The sequence below is a fragment of the Heloderma suspectum genome, chromosome 2 (assembly GCF_057233095.1).
Source record: "Heloderma suspectum isolate Gila_16-S chromosome 2, 16-S_ref, whole genome shotgun sequence".
Taxonomy (NCBI): Eukaryota; Metazoa; Chordata; class Lepidosauria; order Squamata; family Helodermatidae; genus Heloderma; species Heloderma suspectum.
In genome coordinates this window covers 388,489,518-388,504,373 of record NC_139459.1, presented here as the reverse complement: position 1 = coordinate 388,504,373, position 14,856 = coordinate 388,489,518, and positions in this window count along the sequence as shown.

Below are 14,856 nucleotides of genomic sequence, written 5' to 3'. Positions count from 1 at the left end.
ATGTACGAAAGTCTCTTGCCTGTTTGCGGATTATGCTGTTGCTGGGGGGGGAGGCGCTCTGTCCCTCCCCCCGAAATTCTGGATGGGAGGGAGGCGCTCCATCCCTCCCCTCCCCCAAATCCTGGCTGGCCAGCTCTGCTCCGCGTTCCCCTTATTTTTGCCGTAGTCTACGTAAATGTTTACGTAGACTAAGATGAGCCAAAATGAGGAACGCAAATCGTGGCGCCCATGGGCGCCGCCATTTGCGTACGCGTGTGTTATGTTTTTAATCAGCCGTGATAGGCTATGTAAACATTTATGTAGCCTATCACGGTGTTTTGTAAAATTTAGCCATGATTTGCTACGTAAATCTTTACATAGCTTATCATGGTTTTTTTTTTTTTAATGTCGAAATGGCGGTGGCGGCGGCAGAACGTCGGAAGACTGTCCTCTGTAGCTGCCGCCGCCGAACCGCCGCCAGAGCCGCCATCGCCAGGAAGTTCTGCCCCAGGTAAGTCCCATCCTGGGGGGGGCGGGTGGCTGTTACGCCACTGACTTCGGGGGGGCAAATGCGCTGGCATTCGGCCTCCCATAATCCGTGGCAGAACTTTCGTACATCCCTACAATGGTTTTCTTGCTTGGCCCATGTGTGCTGAGTACTCCAGCAGTTAACCCCTGTGGAGGTGGGTGGGGCAGCTCACTTGGATGACCCTGCGAGGCAAACTGGGAGGCTGGGTGGGGGGCCTTTGGACCTCCCCCATGCCTTGGACAGAGGTGAGTCCATCCATCCCTAGAGGAGGATGCATCCCGATGTGAGGGGGTAGTGGCTGCTGTTCCTAAGGGAGCATTTTGAAACATTGTCTGGACTCTGTGATTTTGGATAAGGCTGTGCACATCTTCGGACTGAATCCCCAATAACTAAGCAAAGTGGGCTGCTTTGGAGGTGCCTTGTCATGATCCGAAGTGGATCAGAACAGTGCCAAGGCGCCCCGAAGTGAAGCAGCTCGTCGTCCAGGCTCCTCAGTTCCACTTGGATCTTCAGAGGCATTCTGATGCCTTCTGTAACACAGACAGCCCATCTCCAAAAGGCAGCAACTTGCAAAAGATATGGGAGGGGGAGAGGAGGGGGAGGCGGGAGGGGGAAATGGTGAGCCTTGGTGAATGGCATCTCCAATTGCCAAATAAGGGCAGAGTTTAACCCAGCAGTCTCCAAACAGTGACAGTGGTGGAGGAGGGGGGCAGAATTGGAGTGTACTCATTGGAGAGTACAGTCTGCTTTCATTTCAGTGTGTATGTGTGTGTGTGAGAGAGGGAGAGGGAGAGGGAGAGGGAGAGGGAGAGGGAGAGGGAGAGGGAGAGGGAGAGAGCGAGCACTGCTTAGTTGATGGTTTTGGTTTACGGTGTGTTGTGCGTACATGGTGTGCGTGCTTGTACTTTCTTCTTCCTTCCAAATCCAACTTTTCTTTTCTTTTCTTTTCTTTTCTTTTCTTTTCTTTTCTTTTCTTTTCTTTCCCTTCCTTCCTTCCTTCCTTCCTTCCTTCCTTTCTGTCTGTCTTTCTTTCTTTCTTTCTTTCTTTCTTTCATTTGTAGATCCTTTATTTGAAAAACCAAACAGTTGAAAAGCACGGAGTGTGAGCTTCCCTCTTTCTGTTCCTGGTCCTTTGTCTCTCCCCTCCCCCTTGTCTAATACATTTTACACTTCATTCTTTTCTTGACTGTTTATTTCAAAAAGGAGAAATACAATAAAAACTACTTTTCCTTCCCTTGCCTCTTTCTTTCACCTCCACGACACCCTTCTCAATTTCTTTTCCCTCACTTTCATTCTGTCTAGAATTTTCACACACACACACACACACACACACACACACACACACACAAACACTACTCTCCTGTCCTTTTTCTTGGCTCTCCTCCACCTGCCCTCCTCCTCCTTTCCCATATTCCTTCCTTTCCCATTTCTGACCACATTTCCCTTAACCAACAGCAAGAAAAAGAACAGTTACAAACCACATTGTCTTCTGTTGTCCTCCTGCCTTGCTTGTAGGTAGTCCAGCATTTACTTTTCTTCTGATCCCCCCCTCTCTCCCTCCTTGTGTGTTCGTTTTTGTGTTTGGGTTTGTGTTGTGCTCAAGCAAGCAGTGTGTGTCAAAGTATGACACAGTCCACATTTCAAAAAGCAGTAGACAAAGCACTACACACACACTAACATCTATCATTTGAATAACTCAAAACCACCCTGTGTTGCAAAGCAAGCAAGCCCAATATGGGGCAGTCAGCTGCTCCCCCGGTCCAGATAGTGAGTGCTGGTGTAGTGGGGCAGCTGAATGCGGAGGCAAGTTCCAGTGCTCAGAGGTCACTGACCGAGGAGGCACTTCACAGCAACCTACAGCAGAGATCAGGGACAGTGACCTCCTCCACTTCAACAGCTAACTTCTCGGGTTATTATCCCTGCTGAGTTTGGTTTGTATTTCTGAGAAAAGCACATTGTAGCAGTGCATACTGCAACAACTCCTTTGCCAGACTGTCTGAAATTTGGCAGGTGGAATCCCCTCCATGGGGGATGCCAGATTCCCAAATTTCATGTGTTTAGCACAAAAACTGTAAACCTGACAGCCATTTCTATTTTTCAATGCCAGTCAATGAGAACATGTCATATCAGAATGATTCAGATATCCAAATCTTGCTTTGCATTGGGGTCTGAAAAGAAGTGGATGGGGTCAGAATCAGCGTGAAGCGAAGCAGGGCTGCTTCAGATGGTTGAAAGTCACATCCAAACTGTGATGGGGACTCTGTTCACAGCCCTGGTTTTGGATAACCGCTGCCAGCCCTAATACCCCCCTTTGGCTAGTGGTCTCAAGAGGGAGGGCGGTGGCAGCCCAGATGCAGTTCCTGATTGTCTAGCCCCTTTCCATTTGGATTCCCTCTCTGGTTATGTGACTGAATCAGTCTTGGTCTCAGGAAGGATGACCATTCAAAGAAACAAGGGGAAATCCACGCTGCTGATTCTACTCAATCTCACATCTCCTTGGACATGTCTGTTTCCTGTTTCCTAGCTGAGCAGTGCAGAGGAAGCTGCTCCAGCTGGTCTCAGGACTACAGAAGCAAGCAAGCTCCCAGAGAGGGCACGATCACAGCAAGATAACAGGGAGAGCAGACGGGAGTTGGCCAGGGGAGTTGCAGGGGAAGAGGTGATGAAGGCAAACAGGGAGTGGGCTGGAGTAAGCCCAGGGGGCTGTCCTTCCCTTATGAGTCTCCGTTTGCACCCCATGTGCTCCTGAGAGCTCCAATTGAATTGAGGGGGTGTGGCCAGAGTGATTCCTGCAGCTGTGTGGGCAGGAAGTTTCAGTCTCTGTCCTACCTCCCAGGTGAGCAGAGCAGAAGAAGTTGCTCCGGATGGTCTAGGGAATACGCACGGAAGCCAGCTCCCAAACAGCAAGCCATCAGAGGGAGTGAACAGGGAGGGAAAACAGGAGTTGGCCAGGGGAGTTCGGAAGGGGAGGTCAAGTGGGAGGCAGCTAATGATGGGGGTTTTTTAGTTTATTTTTAAATCATTTCCTTGTAACACACACTTCCATACCAGTGGGGCTGTGTTTTTAACTTCCAGTGAATAGAGGATGAAGCACAGGTTATTCCAGTACAATCAGAAAGCGAGAAACATAAAGCTAGAAGAGCAACAGCAAGCTCAGACAGAATGGGAAACTGCTGAGGTGAGGAAAAATGAAGTAAAGGATACTTCTTGGAAAAGCATGACAATTAGGAGCAGAACAACTGGAAGCCACTCTAGACCAGTGGAAGCATTGGAACTACAGAATCATTTCCAGGTACTTGAGGATGAGACTGGAAGACACCGTGCAGAGGAAGAGTTACAGGGGACCCTGCATGAGAGCAAGCAAGAGGCTGAAGGTCAGTCAAACAGAGGCGATGAAAGCAAGGCTTACAACAGGAAGAAGAGATGACTAGTAGTAGTGGGAGACTCCTTGCTGTTTGGGATCGAAACCTAGGTATGTTGTGAATACCCATGGACTCACCAGGTAGGCTGTCTCCTAGGAGGATGGGCTAGAGATGTGTCTGAAGGGTTCCCAATGCTCATAAAGCCCAATGACAGGTATCCCTTTCTTCTCATCTATGTGGGAAGAAATGACACCGACAAGCAGAGCTACAAAGAACTCACATCAGACTTTGAAGCTTTGGGAAGGAAACTCAAGAACCTTGGGGCCCAAGTAGTTTTCTCATCCATCCTTCCAGTAGTTGGAAGAGGAATAAAAAGGGAAAGAAAAATACTCCAGGTGAATGACTGGCTATGAAGGTGGTGCTGGCATGAGAAATTTGGAGGCCCGGATGGTGGGCTACATTTCCTGGAAGATGGACCAGTGGCAAGGGTCCATCAGGTGGATCCACAGTTGGCTACAGAATCGGACTCAAGGAGTGCTTATCAATGGGACCTTCTCAAACTGGGGATTGGTATCGAGCGAGGTACTACAGGGCTCAGTCCTGGGCCAAGTGGTCTTCGACATTTTTACTAATGAGTTGGATGAGGAGATGCCGAGAATGTTGATCAAATGTGCAGATGACACAAAATTGGGCAGGATAGCTAATACCATGGAAGACAGTTACAGAATTCAAAGAGATCTTGAGAGGCTGGAGCTCTAGGCAGAAAACAAGAGAATGAAATTTAGTAGGGATAAATGCCAAGTTCTGCACCGAGGAAAAAGAATCCAAATGCACAGTTACATGGTGGGGAATACTTGGCTCCAAAGGACAACAAGCGAGAAGGATCTTGGAATTGTTGTCGATCACAACCTGAATCTGAGACTTCCAAATCACATGAAGTACAAGTTGGCCTCTACTCAGCACTGGTTAGGCCTCATCTGGAGTGCTGTGTCCAGTTCTGGGCACCACACTTTAAGAAGGATGCAGACAAACTGGAGAGGATTCAGAGGAGGGCAGGAAAGATCATCAGGTGACTGGAAACAAAGCCCTAATAGGAGAGACTGAAAGAACTGGGCATCTTTAGCCTTGGGAAGAGAAGAGTGAGCGGAGATACAACAGCATTCTTCAAGTACATGAAAGGTTGTCACAGAGGGGAAGGCCAGGATCTCTTCTTGATCATCCCAGAATGCAGGACACGGAATCATGGGCTCAAGTAACAGGAAGCCAGATTCCAGCTGAACATCAGGAAAAACTTCCTGACAGTTAGAGCAATATGACAATGGAACCAATGACTTAGGGAGGTGGTGGTCTCTCCCAAACTGGAAGCATTGAAGACGAGGGTGGACAGCCACCTCTCTGGGATTGTGTGACTTGGATTCCTGCATTGAGCAGGGGGTTGGACACTATTATCTTATACCTCCCTTCCATTCCTACTATTCTATGATTCTATGATTTCACCATCAAACCTCATATCCTTCTGAGCCTTCTACACTGTTGTTGGAGGCACTGAACTCCAGTTCCCCTGCTACCTGAAAGGGTGGTTCCAGAAATTAAGATTCAGTGATCATTCTTTGATCTCTTGAGCTGTGGCATCCCAGACGGTATATGACATTGTCCACCAATTTTGTTTTCATTTTGGTAACCATCCTCTCTCCATTGTTATCTGGCTATCATCTTGATGTGTTTTGTGAGCATCCCATCTTCTGTGGCATGAAGCAGCTCCTGGCAGTCACACCTGGTGGCTGCTCCAGGGTCCAAAGTAGCAGTTGGCCATAGAGAAAGCCCATGGTAGTTAGAGCATTCCCAGAGTGGAAGAGACTCTATTCAGTAGACTGTATGGTCATGGCCTGGAAGTCCTCTGGAACCTTTTGAAACCCTGGGGAGCCCGCCACATGTCACGATAAGTCACCTCAGGACCCTTAACACTTTTGCAGAGGGGTGGTTAGTTGGGGTGGCTTACTAAGCATGGGGAATGTGGTTTTCTGCCCCACATGACCCGCTTAGCCACCAAGGTGAACTAAGATTCCTTAATCATTACGGCTTAGCATGATGTCTGAACATGCCTGGTATCTTCATTATGAGTAGAAATGGGCAGGTTTTGTTTTAAAATCTCTGCAAATGATCAGGCATCTTTACTTCTGACCTCTGTTCATTGATGGGATGCACTTTTTTGTACGAGGATTTTGGTCATGTGCCAAGACGCACTATGTACTAATGTGCCCTTGCACCTCCCCCCCCCCGTAAAACACCCACAAAAAGTCCTGCAGGTTTTCCTAATCTGTGCAACTTGGGAAAAGCCCTCTCTTAAATATGATCACTTTTGAATTGATTGCGGATCATTCTGACAACTCTAGTTGTGACTGTGAACAGCCAAAGGATGGCATTGTGAGCCCGGATGGGATGTGCACTGAACATGGACGATCACAGCTCAAAGTGATGAGGCCCAAGATATGGACTACATTTTCATGATTCCTAAATCCAGGCTGTTTTCTCTGTCATTCTAGCTTCACAATTTCTTACGAGACATCCAGTTTTCTAATGCTTCAATGGGCGGACTGTATCTGGATAAGACTGGGGAACTAGCAGCTGACTTTGATATCGTGAATTGGGTGATGTTTCCCAATGAGTCTCGTGCTAGAGTGACTATTGGGAGTGTGGAGAGACAGGCATCTCCAGACCTGAAACTCACCATTAAGCAGAAAGCCATTGCCTGGCCCAGACATTTTAATGAGGTAGGGGAAAGGATTTGTGACCTATTATTGCCCTTATCTCTTAAGCTCTAAGAATATCCATCCTGTCTTGCGTGTCCCACCCCCACCCCAGCTTCAAAACATTTATTTATTTATTTATTTATTTATTTTATTTCTATACTGACCAATAGCCAAAGCTCTCAGGGTTGTTCACAAAAATTAAAACCAAACTGCCCGCAATAAAACAAATTTAAATATATAGAACATCCAAACCACAATATAGCACTACAACCGCAATAAAACCTAGCAACAATGCAGGAATTTAAAATACAGGTTTAAAACAGCAAAGCTCAAAGTCTAGAAAGCTAAAATGCTAAAATGCCTGGGAAAATAAAAAGGTCTTCACCTGGCACCAGGAGTTATACAATGCAGGTGCCAGGCGAACCTCTCCAGGGAGCTCATTCCACAGCCGGGGTGCCACAGCTGAAAAAGCCCTCCTCCTACTAGTCACCCACCTCACTTCCTTTGGCAGGGGCTCATGGAGAATGGACTCTGAGGATGACCTTAAGGTGCATGGATGGGTGTTTCTATGCTGTATTGACCTGGGGTCCTGATCCTGTCAGTTCCAATCATCAAGTCTTTTGGTTATCAAGCTGAAATATGCCAATTGTGCAAAAGATGGCAGTTTCTGGGTAGAAAATGGATGTAGAATAAATATATACAAAAAAGATCCACACCTCCCTTCAGGTGACAAAGCAGTTTGCACCGTGAATCTCTATTAGGGTCCCAGGAGCACAATTTTCTCTAGGCTGGATGCTTGCCTATGTCTCCTTAGAGCACGACCAAAGGAGCCAGCAAGCGGGATCTTACAAGTGTCTCTGTTAGATGCCTCCTTCTACCTATGAGCAATGCCTTTCCCCTCCTCTCTCACACCAAACGGCTGACACACTCACAAGAGTAGGGGGGTTTCTCCCTTACCCAACAGGTGCTCAAAACATTTGGCCTGGGAATCTAATTGGCCTGGGGATGGGGTTGGGAGAGTCGTCCAACTCTACTGTGATACTCAGGACAACTCACCCTCAGCTCTGTGGAGTTCTGATTTTATGCTCACAAACCAGCTCACTACGTATGCCAGTGCTAGAAGCCTTTTATTTATTTATTTATTTATTCTATTTTTATACCGCCCAATAGCCAAAGCTCTCTGAATGGTTCACAGAAATTAAAACTACAAAGCGCAGCATGAAACAATGCAAAATATGAAAGCTTGAAACCACAACAGAACACTACAACCAGAATGAAACCTTTCAGCAATGCAGAGATTTTACAATACAGATTTAGAACACTAAAGCTAAAAGACAAGGAAGCTAAAACGATGAAATACTGGGAGAATAAAAAGGCCTTCACTTGGCGCCAGAAGGAGTACAATGTAGGTGCCAGGCGAACCTCCCTAGGGAGCTCATTCCACAGCTGGGGAGCCACCGCAGAAAGGGCTCCCTTCGCGCCAGGCACCAGTGTGACTTCCTTGGCAGGGGCGCACGGAGAAAGGCCTCTGAGGATGATCTCAGGGTTTGAGCAGGAACACATGGGAGGAGGCGATCCTTCAGATAACCTGGCCCCAAACCCTTAAGGGCTTTAAATGTTACTACCAGCGCTTTGAATCGGGGCCAGAAATGGACTGGCAGCCAGTGCAGCTGGTAAAGTACTGGCATAATATGAGCTCAAAGGCCAGTCCCTGTTAACAATCTTGCTGCCCCATTTTGCACCAGCTGAAGATTCTGGACGGCTTTCAAAGGCGGCCCCATGTATAACGCATTGCAGTAATCCAGGCGAGAGGTTACCAGAGCATGGATAACTGTCGCTAGGCTCTCTCTGTCCAGATAAGGGCGTAGTTGGGTTACCAGTCACAGATGATAAAAAGTGCTCTGTGCCACTGAGTGCACCTGTGCCTCAAGTGACAGTTCTGGAACCAAAAGCACCCCCAAACTATGAACATGATCCTTTGAGGGGAGTGCAACTCCCTCCAGAACAGGTTGAATATCACCTAGCCAGGCAGATGAATCACCCACCAGCAGCACCTCCATCTTGTCTGGATTGAGTTTCAGTTTATTGGCCCTCATCCAGTCTATTACTGTGCCCAGGCCCTTATTCAGAACAGCCGCTGCATCAGCTGGGTTTGAAGAGAAAGAGAGGTAGAGCTGGGTGTCATCCGCATATTGATGGCGCCTCAGCCCACACCTCTGGATAAACTCCCCCAGAGGTTTCATGCAGATGTTAAACAGCATAGGGGATAAAATAGAGCCCTGTGGAACCCCATGGCACAATTGCCATGGCGCAGAGCAGTAATCCCCCAGCACCACCTTCTGGAGTCGGCCATCCATGTAGGAGCAGAACCACTGTAGTGAAGTGCCTCCAACGCCCAGCCCAGACAATGTGTGCAGAAGGATATCATAGTCAATGGCATTGAACGCTGCTGAGATGGTATCTCACTCCCCCATCCCTCTCAAAGCAGAGGTCATCCGACTGGGTGACCAAGGCAGTTTCCATTCCAAAACCAGGCCTGAAGCCCGGATTAAGATAATCTGTTTCATTCAACAGAGCCTGGAGCTGCCCTGCAACCCCCCGCTCGAGCAACATGCCCACGAAGGGGATGTTGGCCACTGGACTATAATTGTTAACATCCTCCAGGTTCAGCGTTTTTAGGAGTGGTCTGATTACCGCCTCTTTTAAAGTGGCCAGCACCACTCCCTCTCTCAAGGAAGAATTTACAAATTCCTGGAGCCAGCTGGACATCCCCTCCTTGTTTGATTTAATAAGCCATGAAGGGCCAGGGTCAAGCACACAAGTGGTTGATCGGACTTGGCTAGGGATGGATGGAACACTTACCTTCCATTCCATTGTGTTTCTGCTGGGGGAGGAGGCGCTCCGTCCCTTCCCCCCAAAATTCTGCCTGGCTGGCTCCGCTCTGCGGCCAAGCCGCAGAGCCACCAGACGGCTCTGGCCGCCCGCAGCTGGCCATCCATAGCCGACGCCATTTGCGTTCCTTATTTTTGCCATCTTAGTCTACGGCAATATTTACATCAATTATTACAGCAAAAAGAAAGGGGAACACAAATAGTGGGCTCTTACCTGTGTTTGGTCAGAGTCAGCATGAGTTTACCTCCACCTGCATTCTAGCCGTCTCCCCACTTGCTTCACTGCCCTCAGCTCAGTTGTATATCAAGTAGGGATGTAGGAAACAACTTACCAGTTTCATTTCATGACATCTGTGGTGGGGGGGAGGTGCTTCATCCCTCCCCCCAATATCCTTGCCGGCCGGCTCCACTCCACAACGAATCTGCGGAGCCACCGGGTGGGGCTGCCCACAGCGAAATACGGCCGCTGCTGCCCTGCACATGGACGCAAATGGCGGTTGCTGTAGCAGCCGCCATTTGCATCCCTTTTTCTCACCATGATGGGATATGTAAATATTTACGTAGACTATCATGGGCTCCGCAGGGATGCATATGTGTTCCCGGCATTAACCGAGATAGGCTATGTAAGTATTTACGTAGCCTATCACAGGGAAAATGGTGAAGCGAATCTCAGCCACAGCCCTGGCCGCTATTCGCAAAACAGCGCGAACGGCACCAAGTAGGTTCTCTGTTTCGCATACCTTTCGTGGGGTGGTGAGGCGGGGGGGATTCGTTCCATGATGGATTTCAGGGGGCCACATGCACTGGCATTCGGCCTCACTGAGATACGTGGCTGAATTCTCTGAATTCTCTGCCATCCCTAATACCAAGGAGCTGGCTGGGCTCTGCTCAGATGGAGAGGGGACTTGGGCATTATCGTGTCAACCGCCTGAGTCATCTCTGCATTCCACAGAGCGACCTGGGCTTCAACAGGAGCACCAGCCATACCAGCAGGAAACCCCCCAGAGCCCTCTGGAATCCATCAGACTCCATTAGCCTCTGGGGGTGGACCATTTTAACAGGTCCCCCACCCTTGCAGAGGGAAAAGGCTCCCAGGAGTCTAAACGTCAACAGGAAGTGAACTAACCATGACAAATGGACAGATGTTAATTCCTCCACTTTCACATCACCACCCTCCTGCCCAGTCATGAGGTTTCAGGCAAGAGTTATTTCAGCCCTACCAGGAGATGCCAGGGATTGAACCTGGGACCTTGTGCCTGTAAATCAGGTGCTCTACTGATGAATTATAGCCCCACTGTGGGTAGAATAAGATTGAGTTACAGAGGTGGTGAATCCCGTGGCGGAATGGCCTCCCACTCCCCTCCACCCCACGGAATCCCCCTGAGACAAAGCTTACCTGGGATGGAGGCAGAGGCGGCGGCGGCTGGTCTCTCGGCCGGCTGCTGTGGCGGCAAACGGCGGACATTGTAGTGGCCGCCATTTGCATCCTTCCAGGCTGCCATGATAGGCTACGTAAGTATTCGCCGTTTTAACCTACGTAAATGTTTACGTAGGCTGTCACGGCGGAAAAAAAAGGGAACGCAAGTAGCGTAGTGGGCACTATTTGTGTTTCTTTCTTTTTCACCGTAATAGCTGACGTAAATATTTACGTAGGCTAAAATGGCAGGGGAAAAAAGAAACACAAATGGCACCCATTACGCCATTTGCATTCCCCTTTTCTTTTCCGTAATAGCTGACGTTAATATTTACGTAAGCTAAAACAGCGAAAAATAAGGAACGCAAATGGCAGCTGCCATAGCCGCCACCATTTGCGTACACTTTTTTTTTTTTTGGCTTGCCATGATAGGTTACGGAAATACTTACGTAGCCTATCACACCAGCTTCGCTACGGCGGCCCCCATTTGCATCCACAGTAGCCCATTCACGGCCGGAACTCTGGACCGAGCCGGCCCACGGAGGTTTCCGGGGGGAGGGATGGAGCGCCTCCCCCCCCACGAATCCGAGCTGTGAAAAGGTAAGTGACTTTCTTACATCCCTACTATCTCCCCTATCCCATTTATATAGCAGATAATCTGGCTTGGATTTATTGCTGGTCCCTGGCCTCCCACCCCCAACCATTTGCAGAACGCCATCATCCTATTCAGATGGAGCAAATTGGGAGCAATAGCACAGGAAGACGGATGTTCCTCTAAACTCGAGAAGTACAAAGGTCAGAGAGGATTCTTGGATGTGCCAGGTGGGCCTTCCTCTGAAGGCAGTGGAGAGAGGTCTGGTGACCCCTCAGTTGACAACTGGGGCAGGGTGGAGAGACAGCACCACACCTGTTTTAAAAGAGATTCCTTGCCTAACACTCAGCTTCAGGGTGCAGATTAAGGTGCTGATCCATTTGAAGCCCTCTAAGATCAGGGTAGCAAAAATTAGGGCCATGCACAGTCCACCTAACCCAATCAGTCTGAACTCGCCTCAACCGCCCCTGAAGCTGGGTTGAACCACTTCTCCAGTTCAGAAGCAACATCTAGAGACCCGAAGCAGAAGGGGGGAACCTGCACCGAAAGTGACCCCCCCACTGTCAATGCCACCACCACAGAACCCCCACTCCTTACCTGGATCTGTTGGGAGTGCCTGCACCCATTGGCCTCTGCAAGGGGGTCACCTTTCATTTATTTTTTAAAATGCCATTTTGTCTTACTGGAAGAAGAAGAGTCATCATTTTGAAAGGAAATGGCAACTCCATCTCAGAGAGTGATGGCTGCATATGATTCCCTGGAGACCAGGTAAGGAGTGAGGGGCTCACACAGCGGGCTGGGGTTGCTGTCCGCATTGGGCTGAAGCACCCCCAATGCTCTTCAGAGTGATCCAACCCATATTGGAGTTCTTTGGCCTGATCTGGACCTGCTCCAGAATTGCACCGCTTTGCACCGCAACACCCAGATACGCTAGGGATTCAGGCTTCAGACTGACGTGGCTAAGAGCCCTACTAAAAATGCCCTCTTCCACATAACTCTTAGATATGATGTCTTAGAGCATCTGATGAGGCCTCCTCCAAGTGGCAAGGCCAGCTGAGATTTGGCTGGTGACAATTGGCAGGAAGACCTTTTGTGGTATGGCAACATCCTTGGAGATGTTGGTCTGCCCTGAGTCTCAATCAGGAAGTCCTTTCTGTTTCAAGAGGCCTTTCTATTATTTGAATGTTGGGATGGACGAAAGGGACTTACCTGGTCCCACAGCTTGCTTCGTGGTGGGGGGGAGGTGCTTCAGTTCTCCCCCCGAAGTTCAGGCGAGGGGGGGAGGCGCCCTGCCCCGCCCGGCCGAAATTCAGGCTGGGGGGGAGGCGCCCCATTCCTCGCTGCTGAAATTCAGGCCAGGGAGGAGCGCCCCATCTCCCCGGCCGCGAAAAAAAAAGTAAAGTAAAAAAAACCCCACACCCGTGATAGGCTACGTGACGATTTACATAGCCTATCACGGCTAGATTTCCAAAGTCAGCCGTGATAGGCTATGTAAATCGTCACGTAGCCTATCATGGGTGACTTTGAAAAAAAAAAACGCGTACGCAAATAGCGGCTCCCATGGGCCGCCGCCATTTGCCTACACGCTTTTTTTTGGTTTTTTTTCAAAGTCACCCGTGATAGGCTACGTGACGATTTACATAGCCTATCATGGCTGACTTTGGAAATCTAGCCGTGATAGGCTACGTAAATCGTTAAGTAGCCTATCACGGGTGTGTGTGTGTGTGTTTTACTTTTTGTTCGCGACCAGGTAGACGGGGCGCTTCTACCCGGCCTGAATTTCGCGGGTGAGGGATGGGGCGCCTCCCCCCCAGCCTGAATTTCGGCCGGGCGAGGCGGGGCGCCTCCCCCCCTTGCCTGAACTTCAGGGGGAGAACCGAAGTGCCTCCCTCCCACCGCGAAGCAAGTTTTGAGGACAGGTAAGGGACTTTCGTCCATCCCTAAATTCACGGCTGACTTTGGAAATCTAGCCGTGATAGGCTACGTAAATCGTTCCGTAGCCTATCACGGGTGTGTGTGTGTGTTTATCTTTACTTTTTTATTTTGCAATGGCGGTGGCAGCAGCTGGTCAGAAGACCGGCCGCCGCCCCCGCCCCCGCTGAACCGCAGCCGAACTGCCGCCGGGACCTGTCGCCGAGAAAGACATTCGCACAAGGTAAGTCCCATCCTGGGAGGGGGGTGGGGGACAGCAGAGAATTTCCCCACCTTTTTCAGGGGGCTGAATGCATTGGCATTCAGCCTCCAGGAGATTCGTGGAGAAATTATCCGCCATCCCTATTTGAATTGGATTTTCATGTTGTGATGCTTTTGTGTTGAATTTTTGGTTTTTGTGTAGTGCTTTTATTCATTCAATTCAATGTATTCTGTGTGTTGGTACTAGGGATGTACGATACTCCCCTTACTTGATTCCTCTGGGTTCCGCTGGAGGGGGAGGCACTCCATCCCTCCCCCCAGAATCCTGGCCAGCCAGCTCTGCTCCGCTGGGATCCGTGGAGCCACCAGCTGGCTCCACCAGCAGCCGGAAATCTGGCCGCTTGCTAGCAGGGACACTAACGTTTGCGTCCCTGTAGGCAGCTGTGTTAGGCTACATAAAGACTTACGTAGCCTATCACATCTTGTAAAAAAAGGGGATCCGAGGGTGGTGGGGGGGTGGCAGGCCATTCCTTCACAGATTTCGGGGGGCCGAATGCAATGGCATTTGGCCTCACCAAGATCCGTGGCGGAATTCTCTGCCATCCCTAGTTGGTACAGTGGAGACTGATGGCTCTGATTACGGCGGGGCTGTGGATCCCTTCTGGGTTTTAGTCAGAACCATCCAGAACTATACAACAGTTATCCAAGGTACTGAACTTATTTGGGGGATATAAATCCATCAGGTACCCCGTTCCTCAAAATGCCTTTCCGTCTCCAGCTGTGCCATAAGGCCTCCAATCCTTCCTTGCCTTCTGCCCTGCTACTGAAGATCAAAACGCGGAAGAGGAAAGGGCCTTTCCAAAAGTGGTGCCTATCCTCCTGCAAAAAGCTCATCTCCCTCCCCCATCGTTCACCGTTATTGCATGCACATGTCTTGAAGCTTGTCCTTTTATTGCTGTTGCTTGTAATTTTCTGTTATTCTGGGATTGTCTTTTAGTTTATTTCATTGTTGTACCTTTTCTCCTCCAGTTTTTATATTGGCTTGAGTACATGTATAGTATAGGTGACGTAAACATTTTGAAACAGACCAAAAACATCCGTGCCATGTTGTGATGCATAAATAGTGCTTCCCTGAAACAAGGACCTGGGATCACTTCTAAATCACTTAGGGTCACAAGCGCTAGAAACCTTGTTGGGTCCTGTCTA